Genomic DNA, 17,661 nt, shown 5'->3' with positions numbered 1-17,661 from the left:
GAGCATGAATGGAGAACCAGGCAAAGGGAAAGTGTTTCAGGAGAGAGCAGCACAGGGGTCACGGAGATGACCCTTGGAGATGGAGATGACAATGGCCCTTGGTACAGCTGCACAAAGTCTTGGATGTCTGGACAGAGCATTTTGCTGGAGAGGGGCAGGACAGAAGTTTGAGGGTTTAAGAGAGAACATGGAAAGGGAAAATGGAGAGGCTGAGTGTAGACAGCTCTTCGGAGAAGTCGTGCTGTGAAGATAAGCAGAGAAGTACACCATCAGGAGACAGCCTCACTCTGAGTTTGTAAGCAAATGTAGTGATCCAACAGAGAGGATGGCCTGTGGGGGAGGGGGGGTGAGGAGGGACAGCTGGGTGGGTGAGCAGAACAGGCCAGTGCCCAGGGATGGCTGGGTGGCATAGGAGTGAGGACAGCTCACCTTCCAGGGAGGAGGGAGCAGTGGGCTGGGGGGCAGGCTCCTCTTACCGTTTGTACCCATGGTCTCTGGTTTCTTCTTTCTTTACTGCTCTATCAGGGTATAACCACACATACGTAACCTGTACACTTCGATGAGTTTTGACCCACGGATACACCCATGAACTCATCACCACCATCAACACAGCACACATTTCCATCTTCTCAGGTTTCCTTGGGTCCCCTGTAATCTACCCGCTCTTGGGCTTTTGTTCTGAGTGACACCCCTTTTGAGCAGAGGAGAGACATACCTTGACTAATGCGTTACGGCAGTTACTCTTCTGTGTTGAGAATAGATTGGGCAGGGGGCAAGGAAAGAAGCAGAAAGACTAGTCTGGAAGCCATGCACTAATCCAGGAGGAATCAGTAGACTTGGGCCAGGGTAGGGATGGAGAGCCATAGCCAGATTCTGAGGGGTCTGCTGACAGCAGTTTTGGGGTTGGAAGAAAAGACCCCACTGTCTTGGCTTAGCCGGCGTGATGGAGCCGTCTCCTCTGCAATGGGAGCTGGGGTGGGTAGCAAGGTTGGGGGAAGATCAGGAGTGGATACTCTGATATCAGAACCTGAGCTCCCTAAAGATATCCCAGTAGAGATGTGTCCAGCCAGTTGAATACAAGAGCCCAGGGTTCAGGGTCAAGGTCTGGGATGTTGTTGCTGACAAGGTCCCGGGAGACAGCAGGCAGGCCAGATGTCTGGTCTGCATCCTTTGAGAGAGACAAGTGGCCATGCGTCATGCACACGCTCCTGGCTCTCCCCCCTTTGCAGACAGATGGCTACGGTGTCAGAGGGCCCTCAAATGACTTCCTAGGGTCACTGTGCCCTCCACCCAGAGCTGATCCCGGCCTGTCATCCCCATTTTTGACATCCAGGCCTCTACTCCAGTCTGGGCCAACTTAGCTGCCGTGTCACTGGAAAATAGAGGCAGCTGGATGAGATGGTGCACAGACCCCCCCCCACCTCCTGCATTGGGGCTGCCTCCTGCAGCGTGAGGGCTGCCACAGCCCCATCTCCAGATCTGGTCCCTGGCCCCAGGTGAGGACTTGGGCTCAGGCAGCCTTCCCTCTCCCCAGCGTGGCCAGCCTCCCCCTGCACTGCACCAGTACCACTGAGGCTGCAGCCCAAAGGTGAAGCAGCCCTCTAGTCCCAGAAGCTCCTCCACAGCAAACCACCTGGAAAAGTTGTCTATATTTACCCTCCTCTCTTGAGCCCACCACAATCCAGTTTTTACCCCTACGTAACCTGTACGTAGGCCAAGGCCCCAGAAGGGTCTCACTCCCCTTGCCCCTTTCAGCAGCTGACCAGACATCACTCCTTCTCTCCAGCTGGCTCAGTCTCAGTCTTTGTTACTGGATCCACCTGGACTTGCTGATTTTTCCACGTGGGCAGGGGGCTCAGCCCCCCAACCCTCACTCACTCTTTTGACCAGCTCACCCATCTCCGCACACTGCAAACTCATACTACACGTACTACACAGCGGCTCCACTGGGGGGCCAACGGACCTTAGGACTACACTCTTGACTCCACCCTTGCGCACTCCATCATGCTGCCCGGACTGTCAGCAGCTGCCCACCCTTCCAGTTGTTCCCCACCCATCCCTGCCTCTTCTCAGGCTGATCCCCCAGCAGTTCACACTTCCTCTCCTCCAGGGCACCACTTGCCTCCTGCTCTGCTCCTGCCAGACAGACACAGCACAGCCAGAGGGAGGCTTACGATGCCAGCACCGTGCCGTCACCCCTCCGCTCATAACACCCAGGGACCTCTCCCTCTGACCTCATCTCCTGCCTCCTCGTGCCCCATTCCCTCTGGCTTCCATGCTGGCTCTCTTCAATCTCCCCACTGTGCAGCTTGGTGCTGGCGGGACAACTAGCCTGTGAACCCCACCTGCCGACACTTGCAAGGCCGTTACCTCTATGTTCCTACACTGTGCTTCTATGGCGCCTTCCCCTCTGTCCCTTCCATGCCCACCCACCCTATTGTAACTAACACTCCAGACATCCACGGCCTCCCCCAACCAGTTTATCTGGCTCCCACATTATATCAGATTTACTTTTTCTTGTTATTGTCCCCCTCCCGCTAAGGTGTGGACCGCACGAAGGGGTGGACGTCACGTTCAGGGCAGGGCCTGCTCAAGGGTGGACACACAGAGTTTCAGGGTCGGCCCTGCTGCCCACTGGACCGGGGCCCCGAAAACAGGGCCCTGTCCGTGTGCGGCCCCCGGCTCCTGCCTGGTGCACGGAGAGCTCTCGCTGCTACGTCCCAGGAAGGACTGAATTGCAAGAACGAGACGGATTCCGCCAGAGGAAAGCCCCGGTCAGGTCCCGGAGCTGGAGTCGGCGTCAGCTGCCTGCTGAGTCCAGTGTACAGCAAGACTCCTGCCGCAGACCGCACCCCCTTGGTCCACGCCCCCTCGGGCCACGCCCTCACGAGCCCCCGCCTCCGCTGAGGGCCCCGCCCCCGACGCCCTCCCCTCTCCAGATCCCTCGGCCTAGCCCTGCCGGAACGCGCCTGCGCCTTATGACCACGCCCCGGCCCCGCCCTCGGGCTCCGCCCCCTCCAGATCCCGCCCCCCTCCCGGCTGCGGGTGGGAGCCGGGAGGGCAACGCGCATGCTCCATGTGCGGCGCCCCCGACTCGCCACTCGGCTCCGCTCGGGCATTTCCGCCTCTTTGTTTTAAACTCCGGACGGGTTTTTTTCTCCTGCTCTTGGGGGGGACCCGGAGGGAGCGGCGCCCCCCCCCCGCTCCCGGCGCTGCCCCCGCGTGCGCCCCGCTCGCCCGCAGCCGAGACGGCAGGTCAGTGAGTCCGCACCCCGCCTGGCCTGGCCCGAGGCGCCCGCTCCTCAGGCCGCGGCCTCGGCCCGTGTGCGGGCCCCTGAGGCTCGGAACCCCGGCCCGCGCCCCTGCGCCCCTTGTTGGCTCGGCCCGCGGGAGCCCCGACACCGCTGGGCAGGCCCCGGGTGCGGGCGCGACCCACGGGGTCGGGACCCCGGGCGGGTCACGGGGAAGGTGGCCGGACCCCAGGACGGGTCATCGGGGAGGGACCAGGGAGGACCGGATCCCGGGACGGGTCAGCGGGGAAGGCCAGACCCCAGAACGGCTCACCGAAGAGGGCCAGACCTCAGACCCACTATACAGGGACCAGGAAGTGCTAGACCCTGAGATAGGTCACCGAGGAGAGTCAAACCCTGGGATGGGTCATCCAAGAGGGTCCAACGCCAGCTCGGGTCACTAAGGGGGATTGTGACCCTGAGACCCGACAGGAACCAGAGATGGCTGGACTCTGAGACAGGTCACTGAGGGGGGCCAGCCCCCAGGATCTGGCAGGACCTAGGGAGGGCTGGGACACGAGGCTGGGTCACTAAGGAGGGCCAGGACACCGAGACTGGTCCCAAAGAGGGCTGGCATACTGGAACAGTCCTGTGAGCACTTCTGAGACCCTGAGACAGCCCCTTCTGAGTGGGAGGCCAGGACCCTGGCATCTGCCATGAGGAGGGTTCATCCCATGTGACAGGCTCCGGGGATGACCAGGCCCCAGCTAGGTCATTTAGGGGTATTTGGATGCTGGAGCGGGACCGTGAAGAAGTGAGGCTCTCAGGGAGGGCCAGGACACTGATAAGAGCTGGAACTTGGAGACCGGTCCCTGCCAGAACTCCTGAACAAGTCAGTGGGATGCACCCAGATCCCAAGAGCAGAGAGGAAGGCTGGGACCCTAAGCCAGCCCTCCAGGGGTTTGGACCCCTGGGGCAAGATCCAGGGGTGCCTTTAATGTGCCCATCCTACTCAACTGGACCCACGGCTGTGAAGGCTTGGGGGCATCAGGGACCCTGCTCACCTGAGCCCCACAAGTGCAAACCTCCCTGAGGCCCCCGATGTTATGAGCACCTGGGCCAGCCCCACAGACCTTCTGACCTTCAGCAGATGCTGCCTGGCTGGGCCCCAGGGGCAGGTGTGAGGCAGGGTTAGGGTCTGTCCTCTTCCTTCTAGGGGTTCAAGTGGAGCTCCTAGTCCACACTGGCTCCATGCCCCAGTGCCCACTCCCCAGATCCAAGAAGCTGTCTCCTACCCTGTTCTTCCAGCCCCTACTGCAGGGCTGCTATTCTTTCCTTGTGGTCAGTGTCCATCACCTTCAACCACTCCTGGCCTCCCCGCCCTCCGCTGTTGGAGGTCAAGTGGTTGGGTGGGTGTACCCTCCATCCAGGTGTGTTTTTAGTGTCCAGGAAGTTCCAGGAGGAGTGGGGTTCCTTAAGGAGTGTTGGAAGCTTAAGGAAATATTTGGGGGGCACTGGGCCCAGGGTAAGAAGGTTGGAGTAGGTGAGAGCATACATGTCAGGTGAGTGGGTCAGGCACCTTCTCCACTCCAGGACAGGAAAATATTAAAGGACCTAGCAATGGGGGTCTTTGCTTCTTTGAAACCTTTGGATGAGACTTTCGTCTAAAATTTGCCCGTGTGTTCCTTTAATTTGGAAGTGTTGATGAAAAAGAAGGGTATTGTATGTGCTGCTCTTTGATTGGGTAATGACTCCAGAGCGTGTCCAGTAAGGTAATGCTGGAGGAGTTTAAGAGAATGAAGAGCCAGGAGGGCAAGGGCCTTGTCCAGCTCAGCTGCCAGAACTGGTTCCCTGGCCTGAGGTCGGCGGGCAGTGCACGACTATTGAATGAAGTGAGTGCGTGAATGAATGGATGAAAGGCAGGAGTACTTTTAGAACTTGTGTTAAGTTTGCAAACTTATCCACAGGTTGGACAGTAGGATGAGGTACAAGTCTAAAACTCTGAGCTGTATGGACTCCCAGGGGAGGCACCTGAATCGGTCACTTCAGCGTCTCATTTTGTGCCACAACGTTGCCGCTTGGTTACTTAGGAGAAAACCTAAGATTTCCAGTTGAGATTTTCAGATTGACATTTCATAAGACCGAATCTTAACCAAATGGAGTCCCTGAATGGTCTAGCTTAGGAACTTTTATTTGCCAAATGTATCCATACTTGGGACCTTCCTACTCAACACTTCTGGTTTTTTTTTTTTTAATACACACTTTACTTTTTTAAAAACTTATTTTTGTTTTGTGAAGTTTTGGAAAAGACTTGCAAAACTGGGCATTCAAGTTTGGTTAGGCTCTATTTTCCTATTTTCGGATTTTTAAAGGTACAATAGTGCTGTGTGGCTGTATTATTTATATATTGCTGTCCAACAGATTACCCCCAAACATAGTGCCTTTAAACAACATCAGCTATTATCTTACAGTTTCTGTGGTTCAGGAATCTGGGCGCAGCTTAGCTGAGTCCTGTGGCTCTGGGTCTCACAAGGCTGAACTTAGGGCACTGGCTGGAACCGTGGTTTCATCTGAAGGTTTGACTGTGGGATCTGCTTCCAGGCTTGCTCACTCAGCTGTTGGCTGAAGATGTCAGTTCCTTTTCACGTGGGGCTCTCCACAGGGCAACTCAGAGGGAGCCAGTGATAGAAGAAGAGAGCGAACAAGGAGGCCACAATCTTGATGACCTAATCTTAGCGGGGACATCCCATCCGTTTGGCCACATTCTCTTTGTTAGGGCCTAGTCACTAGGCCCAGCCCTCACTCAAGAGGAAACACGTGTGTACTGGAAGGAGGGGTGACACACACTGTGGCCATCAGGGTTTCGCTGATCTAGGGCTTGCACCTGAGAAATACCCAAGTAAATTAACACTTGTGTAGAGGGTAGCACGTTGAAGTACAAGGTTACAGCAGCCCGGCTGTCTCTTTAATTGTATCGGTTCCTCTGTTGTCGCCATAATGACTGAAACCACTGGAACTTACACATGAGGGAAGATAAATTATAAATAGGGAAGATTGTTGGGAATTAACTTCTAATGTAACACACCTGTAGCAAACCGTGAGCCGCCCCCTCCACCCCCACCCCCGCGCTCAAATTAAGTGAAGTGGTGTGGAATTCATTGATAGCTTCAAGTGCAGTGATTTCAATGTTTCCCAAGAGTCATTTTATTCCTAGCAATGATTTTGCTCCAGAAATTGTAAACTGACCTTTGTAAGAAGTTTTTAAGAAGTCAGATCCTGAGATGTTTTGGATATTTGACCTTTGTAAGGAAGTCATGCTCCAGGAGCCTGTATGCAAGGTCCTCGGTGCTTAGGACCTGTGGCTCTGGGGTACCTCTGTCTGGCACTCTGGGCTGGGCTGTAGCATGGGGCTGGAAAGGACACCATCCGGGGCCCGTGTGGGAGGCCTCCATGCAGGACTTGTCCCAGGAGCCCTACGTGGACGGAACTGTCACCTGCTGCCCAGCTCTCTCTAGATCTGCCAAGGCCCCACCCAGCCAGTGTGAGGCGGGGCCCTGGGCCAGTGACTGGAATTACTTATTTGGGTTGTTTGGGTCTATACTGTTACTCTTTAATCTATTAAATGGCAGGATTTATTAATTCATTTGGAGCTATTTGCTTAGTGGTGAGAATCAAATTTGAAGTTGAAACGTATTTTTCTTTTACTATTGAAATATGTTGAGGTTTGGGGACAGTTTCTTATTACCCTTCTGGTATTTGCTGTTAATAGTCCAAAAATGCTTCACAATCCCTTGTCCTTCAGAAAATGGAACCACAGGATACTGTTGTACAAGTGATAGTGTATCAATTCAATTGTAAGAAGACCTTTAAAAATAATAGGACTGTCATTTCTGATGTGGCATGTTCCTCCCTACAGAACTGAATTATCTGAAGGCCAAAATGACAAAGAGCTATAATGAAACACTTAACACGTGACGAGAGAGTTAGTTAGGGTGTGAGCCTTGCTTAGACACATTTTCAGAATTGTCTGTTGAATTAAGCAACGGCGTCTGTTGAGAAGAACTAAAACTCACTTGAAAATACAGTCCTTAAAAACTGATTGTTGGGTTGATTGTTTTTTTTTGAAGAGAACTTCTAATATTTAGGTGAATTGGGAGAGTGGAGGTTAATTGGATTATTTTGCAAATGAATCAATATTTGCTGGACTTTGCTACATTAACAGCAAGTTCCAGATGTTTAGCAAGAAATATGCAAACTGTGGAAAGCTGTCTGCATACTTCTTTGAAGCCCCTGCTAACTAACTGTGGGTTTCATGGAGGCAGTGGGTGTTGTGAATGTCAGCCAAGCCCTGGCTGGTGTGTGTGGTCCCGTCCCGGAGGCACGGTGTGTGCGAACCTGTTTAGTTCTCAGAGCCATCCTAGGACTGCTGTTTGACAACCCCCCCCACCCCCGCCCCCCATTTGCCTGATGAACATGCAGGCACAGGGCACAGTCACAGCTAGGAAGTCAGGAGCAGAGAAAGGGTAGCCTTTCCTTTTTTTAAAGTTTCAAGTGATTTCATTTTACTCCTCCCCCCCCCAAGTTTTAATTTCAGAGAAAACACAGTGGAGAAGAACAGAAAGAATTCTGCACTGAGCAGTCTTACACCCCTGCTCCGACCCAACAGCTATTCATACTTTGCCATATTTGCCTCATCTCTTTTTTCTAAATACATATTTATTGTCATTGAGTCATCTGGAAGTAGTAGCCACAGACAACCTACCGTGTTCCTGAAGTAGTTTAGAGCACACAGGTCACAGGACAACCACGACATCATTATCACACCCGAGAAGTGGGCTCTTACTTCACACACTAGCTAATTTCCTGTTCATTTTCAAGTCTCCCCCCTTGTCTCAAGAATGTCTTCCATGTGTTTCCCTTAACCAGACCCAGGCAGGTTCCTGGTGTGGCACAGCGGGTCACGTGCCTCCTGAACCAGACATAACTGGGTTCCCAGAGTGGCACTGGGGGTCACGTCCTTCCTAAACCAGACACAGGCAGGTGCCCTGAGTGACACTGAGGTCATGCCCCTCCTGAAACAGACAGGTAGCTTCCCTGCATGGCACTGGGGGTCATGCCTTTTCGGAACCAGACAGAGGCAGGTTCCCCGTGTGGCACTGGGGTCACGTCCCTTAGTGTCTTTTCAGGTTCCCCACTTGCCCTCCACAGGGTTGACTTTTCTAGGCCACCTGTTACATCTGGATTTTTCTGAGTCTTCACTATTTGTGTTTCCTCACTTTTGTCTGTTGTCCCTGTGTACTCTGTAAACTAAAGGGAACGAGGGAGAGGCCGAGTCGGGCTCGAGATTTGGATCACTTCATGGGAGCCGTGAGTGAGTGCTTCACGCGACTTCAGGGACATGTGTTCAAGTGGTGGTTACTCGGGTCAGTGCTGCAGGCCATACTTCTGGCGCCCCGGTCCCCAGTGCCAGGAGAGATGTGGAGCCCCAGCACAGGAACCCAGGGGAGAGTCCCACTGTCTTCAAACAAAAATTTTTTTTAATGTTTTATTTATTTTTGAGAGAGAGAGAGAGAGAGAGAGAGCGAGCGTGGGGGAAGGGCAGAGAGAGAGGGAGATACAGAATCCGAAGCAGGCTCCAGGCTCTGAGCCGTCAGCACAGAACCCGACGCAGGACTTGAACTCAGGAACTATGAGATCATGACCTGAGCCAAAGTCGCACATTTAACCAACTGAGCCACCCAGGCGCCCCAGAGAGTCCCACTGTCTTGCGATAGGGCATGTCCTTCCGGGCCACCTCATCCGTCTCTGATGGGGAGGTGCCCTTGGCCCTGTTAACCCTTCCTCACAGGCACACAGGGGCAAGTCCTACTTGTCAGCTTCCATACTTTTTAGCAGACTTCATAAAAGGTTTAGTGGGTGGAAAGTGTTTGAAATTGTTCGTGGAAATAGGACTTCTGCTGACAAATAACATTATCCTTGCATAAAGCAAGTGCCTTTCTTGCTGTAGAGACACGGCTGGCTAGAGGCAGTTTTTTGCCCCCGGCCTTTTATTGAAGGCAGCCTGGTGAAGAAGACAGACATCAGAAACCAGGAAGGGGCTCAGTCAGCTCAGCCGCTGCAACAGAACGTCGTAGATGGGGTGGGGTGCTCACACGGTGGAGACTGAGAGGCGGCGAGCCCTCTTCTGTCTCTTGTAAGGACACTAATCTCATCACGGGCCCACCCTTGGGAATCTAACCCGAATCGCCCCATGGGCTCCGTATTTGGAGATCGGGGCCTAGGGTTTCAGCACATGAATTTTGGGTAGGCACAATCCAGTCCCCACCAAGGGGCTCTAGCTTCTTCTGCTGGTTTGTTAACCTGTTCCTTGTCGCTCCAGTTGGGAGAATAGTTGCCTAATGAAAATGTTTCCGGGGTTGGTGGCCACTCTGTATTTTACATGCTGGGGAAACTGACCCTGTCTTCTGCTATTAATTTTGTAATTCTGCATCGCAAATTGCCACAGAATTAGTGGCTTAAAAGGACACCAACTCATTAGTCACAGTTCCATGGGTTGGAAGTGTCGTGCAGTGTGGCTGCCACCCCCCCCCCCCCCCCCCCCCCCCCCCGCTCAGGGCCTCAGAGGCCGAAATCAACGCGGTGGCTGGGCTGCAGCTCTCATCTGGGACTCGGGTTGTCTTCTGAGCCCGCCCGCTGTTGGAGAATCCATGTCCTGTGGTTGTGGCACTGGGGTCCTGCTGTTCTGCTCGCTGTCGGCTGGGGACTGCCCTCAGCTCCTGGAGGCCCACGGCTCCTCACCCCAGGGCCGTGAGTGCTTGACGGATCCAGTTGCCCTGTGCCAGGCCAGTAGGACTCGTCCCTCCTCTTCTGCCACCAGCTGGGAAGAGCATCGCTTTGAAAGGCCATGCTACTTGGCCAGCAGATACTTGCTCTGTTTCAAGGTCAGCTCATTTGGGACCTTAATTTGCTCCTTAAAAATTCCTTTGCAGCAGTGCCTGGGCTAGTAAGGCAAGAGGTATGTGTATGCCAGGGCCTTCTCGAGGCTACCTCGGAATTCCGCCTGCTACAGTCCTGGCCCTCCGAAATTGATATGCCCCCAAATGCCAAACACACCTGCCCTTCTTCTGAGGTTCCCCGGGGTCTCCTCCCACTGCAGCACCAGCTCAGAGTCCCAAACCTTGCCTGAGTCCCAGAATTCCAGAGTCTCATCCCCTGGGTCACCCGCTGGGTGCCGCTTCCGGGCACTTGCAGACCAAGCGGCACAGTTCGCCTTCCCAGCGACCCCCACGCAGCGGACCGGTTGTGGGACCACAGGTGTAGATTGGCCAGTTCAGAAGTGGGAACTGGACACAACAGGAAGTCCTGGGCCCAACACGGTTCTGAAACCCAGCGGGGGATCCCCAGTCAGGAGCTCGGGGTGACCCCCCTGGCTCCCTGCTTCGCTCCCTGGGCTCCTGTTTCTGCCCTGAGTCAGCCTTCCTCGTGAGGGGGATGCGTGTCTGTAGCCGAGCGGCTTCTGTTGGTAGAAAACCTGGGGCCCCACAGCCCCTTTCACAGCATGTTATTTGTCTTCTCCAGGGGTTGGATCTGGCAGTTAAAATGGATGTGATTGTATCATGATCTGTTATACAGCTGACTTCTAATCTCCCTTCCTTTTTCCTTACATTGCCTGACGTTACTGTCTCCTGTTCCAAATTCTCAAGGGTTGCGTCTGAGCCCTTGTCCTCCTTGCTCCTCTGTCCTCGTCCCCCTGCCCTGTCTGGATGCCTCATCCTCTGGGCCAGCCGGCTTCAAAGTGGTCATAGTACGCTTTGGGGGATCCCTTGCCCCGTCAGTGGGGTGTCTGCTGCTCTGGCCCCTCCCTCCAGGCCCAAGGTCAGATGTCCCTCTGCACCGGCTCTCCTCTGGTCACTTTCTAAAGCAGCCCCTCCGCCTGTTCTCTGCTTCGCTGCCTTGACCTACTTTCTCAGTGGTGCTCATCTCTCTTTGCTGATGAGTTTGTCACGTCTCGTCACCAGCTGGAACGGGAGCTCCATGAGCACCAGGCCTGTGATTAGGTGTGAGCACCCTGGTTGGCTCAGTACGCATGCTTCGGCTGAGCATTTGAGCACTTTCCTCAGTGCTCTGAAAGAATCGCTTTCTTACTGGTAGGGTTCACTGTTGCTGATGAAAATGCTATCTGATTCCCAGTCCGTCGTGGGGAGGGACCTCCTCTCCTCCCAGAACCTTTAGGGCCCTCTCTTGTACCCTTGATGTCTCAAGATTCTAGGACTTGGTTAGACATGGGTCATTTTCATTCTCTGTGCCTGGCACTCGGGCCTTTGCAGCCTCATGGTTCTTCCAGTGGGGGGAATACTTGGATAATTTTTTCCAAATCATGAAATAATAGAATATTAAAGTATATTTGGAAGCTCCATATCTCGGTTTTCTGTTTTTTCTAAAACACCTGTTGCTTGGATGTTGGCTCTTTTCTGTTTCCTGTCTTTATCTGCTCTTGGAGAAGGTTTCTCAGCTTTATCATATAACCCTTCCATTGAATTTTTAATACTGCCAGTCACATGGCTGGCATCGTAGTGTAGGGAGATGGGTAGTAACAAAATAAGTAAATTATAAATTCGAGGGTAATGTCTTAGATTTGTGGTGTGTACCCACATAGCATGGAGTTTTAAGTCAGATGGTCTCTAACAGTGTTGCTGGGGGTAACATCCGAGGAGAGGCTTGACAGAGGTGAGGGGCCCCGTGTAGCCATATGACAGAGAATGTTGCAGCTACAGTAAGTGCCAGGGCCACGAAGAAGGAGCACACCTAGAATGTTCTAGACCTAGCAGGGTCCACCGTGGCCACAGTGGACTGCGAGGCGGCTTGGGCATCGCTGGCCACTGGAGCCACTGGAACACTTTGGAGAGTCTGTGCCACAGCCACCTGCTCGGGTGCGTTTTCACGGGATCCCTGGGAGCCGTGTGTGGGCAAGTGTGGCATGGTATGCCTGGACAGCAGGGCCAGATGGGGTAAGTGTGAGGGGTACAGCCGCCCCTGTCTCTTGCACACGGGTGTGAGGTGGGCAGAAGGTGCAGGAGGGATGGCGGACACGCAGAGGAAACTTGGAGACGCTGGCACCCGCGTGGAAATGCCCGGCCTTCCGAGTGGAGCATAGGGAGTTGACGTCTGAATTTGGGGTCCGGGAGTGTCGAGCTGGAGGAACAGGAGGTACAAACACGGAGGTGGGGGGCCAGTGGGACGTGACTGGAAGTGAGGGTTGGCGTGGGCTCGGCCGCAGGGACCGGTGCCTGGGAGCAGTTCGGTCCGCTTGCGGTGGATGTCACTGATGTGGGCGGGCCTTGGTGCTGCTCAAGACATGTGCCTGGGATCCCACCCTGGACTGTATGTCAGGTCACTAAGTTACACCCAGATATTTGTACAAACTCTTAATTTAAGAAGTAAAAATTGGGAGTAAACTCACCAGTAGAAATGACCATCAGTCTGCCGTATCGTTGAGCAGGTATTCATTGAATGCATGTTAGTGGGGTACTGTGTGAGCCTCCGAGCACCCAGTGATGCAGGAGGAGTAGCCGGGGGGGGTGGGGCACGGTGTCCCCGAGTGGGGAAGCGAGGACGAGGCCTGGGGAGGGAGCCCCGTGCAGCTTTCTGCAGGGCCGAGACCATGGTGACCTGGGGGTGACGGGATGGCAGGGGTGGAGGTGGGGCGTCGGGTCCAAGTTAGGGGAGAAGGTGGAGCAGGGATTTATTTCACTGTCCTTTGAGTCACGAAGCCTCTTGAGAGTCTAAATTCAAAGCACTTTTGTTATTTCATTACTTTTTTTAAAAGCTTTGATGGTGCTATGTAGCCATGTAGAAATACATTTAAAGTTTCCCTTTTTCTCATAATCTTGACCTGATTTCAGTGACCCAGGGAGGAACATTCGTGATCTGGTTCTGTTTATCTGGAGGTTGCGATAAATCCTGGGTGTTTGGCCCCCGTGCAGAGAGCCCTGCTGGCGGCTCCTCCAGGCCCGGCTGGAGGACCTGGTGACGCCCTCACGGGGCGCGCTGGCTCGGCAGCTGTCAGTGCCACGGCCCCACTGGTGAGCAGGACTGCACCGCGAGCGGGCAGCAGTGTGCGAGTGAGTTAGCTGGGTGTCGGAGAGAGAGCAGTGAGGAGCCGGGGGTCTGGGAGGTAGGCCACAGGCAAAAGGCTGCAGCGGACCAGGTGGCAAAAAGTAGGGTTCTTTCTTAAGCACCTGCTGCGTGCTGACTCGGGCCCTCTGGCCGGGGGGAGAGAGAGGCCCATCAGATGGGGCACGGCGTGCGGAGGCGGCTTCCCTCGGCCTTACACGTAAACATCCCAGACCGTAGCAGGCTGGTTTGTGAGGCGAGGGTGTTGGACATGGGGGAGGTTCAGCAGTTTGGTGATTTTTGTGTAGAAGTAAGTACAGACAGGACCTCTAGAGTGCTTAGGTGAAGATAGAAATCTCTCTCGTTGGTTGCTCAGTGTTGACTTCCTGAGCAGCAGCTCTGGGGCGGGCACTCCGCCGGACACGACGTCCCCCAGGGAGGTGCAGCCTCAGCCTGCCTGGGGGTTCACAGTGCCATGGGAAGCGGCCTGGGCACGGCTCTGAAGATGCTGACGGCGTGGGAGTTAGAACAGCAGCTGGCTTTAGACCTGGGGTTGGGGGGCCTCTCCAGGAGGCTCGGGGTCTCACTGACAGCCTGCTGCCCTGAGGTTGGAGGGCCGGGCTGGCAGGAATGGTGCACACCGGTGGCACTGGCACGGACGAGCGCCCCGACACGGACGGGCTCTGCCCGTGGATGGAGCCTGACCTGGACAGACGTTGTTAATGGACGGGGCCGGTGTGGACAGAGCCTGACGTGGACGGGGCCAGCGTGGATGGAGCCTGACCTGGACAGACACTGATAATGGATGGCCCTGATGTGGACAGAGCCTGACGTGGACGGGGCCAGTGTGGATGGGAGCCCTGATGTGCATGGGGCTGGCGTGGCTCATCAGGAGTCTGGACCCTTTCAGGGATTTCGTGCAGGAAGGACATGTCTGATTGGCTTTTCTACATGTTGCTTAGACTTGTCCATGAGACTGGGTGTAGGAAGGCCTGTTCTGGATGGATCTGCCATCCAGATGGGAGCCATGGAGTGTCCAGGGAATGGCCGTGGGCTCAGAGGGCGTGGCATTCAGGGAGGAAGGGGCAGGACTGGGGAGAGGATGGTGTGGGGAGGAAGGAGAGAAGACAGAAGGACCCCCACAGGGCAGCTGGAGCTTGGAGGTGGGGGGCGGGGGGGAGCAGGTTGGCGATTTCTTAGAAAGTTGTCAGATAGCCGTGTGTGGCTCCCCGTGGTGGGCATTTACTCCAGAGGGTCTGTCCGCCCAGAGGTGTGGCCGTGAGTGTTCACAGCAGCCTTAGTCCTCACAGCCCCACAGGAAACAACCCAAATATCCATTTGCTGGTGAGTGGGCCAACAAAATTTCAGTGGACGCTGCTCAGGAGGAGAACGAGCTGTTGATGTGACAACGTGAGCGAGCCTGGAAACAGGATGAGGGAGACAATTGTGCTGTGTGACCCACAAACGCAGTGCCCAGAACACGCCCCCTCGGTGCAGTTGTTGGGCAGACCGGGGGTCTCTGGGGCGAGGGTCCTCATCTCCGTCGTGGTGGTGGTTTTCAGGCAAACGTCAAAACTTACCAAGTTGTCTCTTTAAAATACGTGCAGTTTGTTTTGTCAAATATTTCTCCTTAAAGCTGTTTAATAAAGGTTATGGGATAGATAGATGAATAATCTAGAAAAATACAACTTAGCAAAGCTAATGAAAAAGCAAGTGGATGGGACGCCTGGGGGGCTCAGTCAGTTGAGCATCTGACTCTTGATTTCAGCTCAAGTCCTGATCTCATGGTTTGTGGGATCGAGCCCCACGTCAGGCCCTGTGCTGACATCTCGGAGCCTGCTTGGGATTCTCTCTCTCACTCTCTCTGCCCTCTCCTGCTTGTGTGTTCTCACTCTAGTGCAAAATAAATAAATATACTTTAAAAAAATAATTGGAAAACTTTAAGATTCTTGTAAGATGTGGTTAACGAAAGGAAGGGATGACCCCTGGGTGTTTGCACAAGGGGGTGGATGCAGGTCCCTTCTCCTGAAGGGTCCCCGGGGCAGGTGGGCCTAAGGAGGGTCCGAGCCGCACGGGAAGTTGGGACCAGACGGAGGGGGTGCTTCCGTCGGGGACCCCACGGTCACGGAGCCTCCATCGTGCCTCGCATCTGTGGGCAAGGCACACCATATAACGCTGTCCTCACTCAGCTGCGGCTGAGGCCCGAGGGCCTGAGCTCTGGAGCCCACTTGCTGTGTGTGCTGGCACGGGAAGGTACCCCCAGTGGTTGACTATAAAAACCGCATTGTAATGCATCATATTGTAGTCCGAGGTTGGCTTTTTAGTAAAGATGGAGATCTGTGTATGCGTGTGAAAAGTATTTAAGTGTAAACCCACAGAGGGAAATACACCTTCACACTAAGGACGACAGCTCCTTTTTGGTGATTAGGGTTGTAGGGTTTTTTTTTTTCCTTAATATTATTCTTTACTTTCCAAATCACGTTCACTAAATGTGCGTATTGCTTTCATATTGCAAAAGAAACCCAATGTACTTACCTAAAGGACAGTAATGCAGGATGTGGGTGTAATACGGGGAGGGCGGTGGGGAAGTATCCACTGAGCAGTGCCCAGGGGCTCGGAGGGAGGGCGTGCTCCAGATCGTGGAGCAGTGTGCAGCAGAGTGGCCGGGACGGAGGCACTGGCCTCACAGGAAGGACTGTTAGTGGTGGAGGAGGCTGATTGGAGGGGCGGGTCGAGGTGAGTGGACAGGGAGGCAGGACCTCTTCACACAAGCATGGCTGCCTCTGGGTCCGAGGTGTGCCTGACGCACCACCCACGCCCTTCTGGAATGCTCCAGCACCAGTGCAGCCAGCCTCCGTGCACCTCGGCAGGGAGCCACCTGGGAGAGGCTCGGGTCTCAGACCGGAGGGGTTGGCCAGACCACGGTTGGGGCAGTGACCAGTGATCTTGGATACAGGTTGTGTTGGTAGCATCCTTGTCACTGGAATCTTGTCAAGAGCAGTTTGATGGAGTCAGGGGGTGGCAGATGCAAGGGAAAAGAGTGCGCTGGTGTGGGGGGCCTGTAACACCCTCGCTGAGTTTAGCTTGCATTTTCTGGGTTACTAGTGAAGCTGAACATTTGAAAATATGCCTGCTTGGATTTCCTCTTTTGTGAAGTGCCCGTGGTTCCTCGTACGGTCCGGAGCCGACGTTGGCAGATGTCTCGTCTAAAGAACCGGACAGCAAATACCTTAGCTTTTTGGGTCATCTGGTGTCGAGAGTCCTCAGTCCCAAAGCAGTCACAGACGGGACACAGGTGAGGGGGCGCAGCAGGCCCCATCTCGCTTTGTTTACAGGCCAGCCTTGCCGAGCCCTGTCTGGACTGTAGTCTTACCCACGGGGGTGTTTTCGTCCACCGTGGCCTTTTCCACTCTTGTGGTTTTCGATTATCTGATGCCCTTCTCTTTAACCAAGTTGCTCTTCTTAGGGCAGTCCGTCTGTGGTTAGCGCCTTCTGATTGTTTGGTAACCTTTTCTCACTGAGGTCAGGATGATGTCCTCCCCGGGATCTTCTCACGTCTTGAATTGTGCTTTCACACGCGGGCTTCATCCACCTGGAATTGATTGATTGGGGGTGAGGTAGGGGAGATCCCTGTTACGAGGTAGTAAGAGTCGGTTTTCCTGTTTCATCACTAGGGATGGTGTTGACGGTAGTTTTCTTCATTGTAAAATGCACTTTTTGTGGAGGTGTCGTCTACACAGCCTGAAGCTCACCACAGTCTTCGGTGTGGCTGGCGTCTCTTGGTGCATCTGTGACCGCTCCCCAGTCCCGACCCCGACTGTTCATCCCCACAGACTTCCAGCCACCAGTCCCTGCCGCCGGCCGGTCCACAGGCACCCAAATCTGCCTTTTCTAGAATCGTGTGTGCACTGGGACACGCACTGTGTGGTCCTCGTGTCTGGCTTCTTGCCTGCAGCGCAGATTTCGCCCCTTGTTCATTTTGGTTGCTGAGAAGTACCAGCTGTGTGGATGGGGCAGTTTCCGACTCCCACCACCCGTCGACGGGCACTGTAGCTGTTTCCAGTGCGGGCTGTTATGAATAAAGCTGCTTTGAACATTCAGGCATAAGCCTTTGAGTGCGTATTCGTGTTTGTGTCTCTTTTAAATTAGAGAACTTTTATTAGCTTCTAAATTGGTGAAGAGGTTTTTGGTGGTTTTTTTTAATGTTTATTTTAGAGAGAGAGAGAGAGAGAGAGAGAGAGCCCGCAAGCAGGGGAGGGGCAGAGAGAGTGGGAGACAAAGAAATCCAAACAGCTCCAGGCTCCGAGCTGTCAGCACA

At 54.4% G+C, this 17,661-nt stretch overlaps 1 protein-coding gene across 4 annotated transcripts in view; it reads left to right on the top strand.

The window, feature by feature from the left end:
- Positions 1 to 3,031: 3,031 nt before the first annotated feature.
- PCGF3 (polycomb group ring finger 3) overlaps positions 3,032 to 17,661 on the top strand; it is a 53,397-nt gene continuing 38,767 nt past the window's right edge. For 2 of the 4 annotated variants that reach the window (XM_042985212.1, XM_042985211.1), the window contains exon 1: positions 3,034 to 3,255. The gene's annotated coding sequence lies outside the window, so the exon portion shown is untranslated. Of the gene's footprint in view, positions 3,256 to 17,661 lie in introns of all 4 variants that reach the window. The other 2 variants (XM_042985214.1, XM_042985215.1) reach the window with 2 other exon arrangements.

Source organism: Panthera tigris, chromosome B1 (genome assembly GCF_018350195.1).
Source record: "Panthera tigris isolate Pti1 chromosome B1, P.tigris_Pti1_mat1.1, whole genome shotgun sequence".
NCBI classification, from domain to species: domain Eukaryota; kingdom Metazoa; phylum Chordata; class Mammalia; order Carnivora; family Felidae; genus Panthera; species Panthera tigris.
Note: the sequence above shows the minus strand (reverse complement) of the source record. Positions and strands in the feature narration are given on the sequence as shown.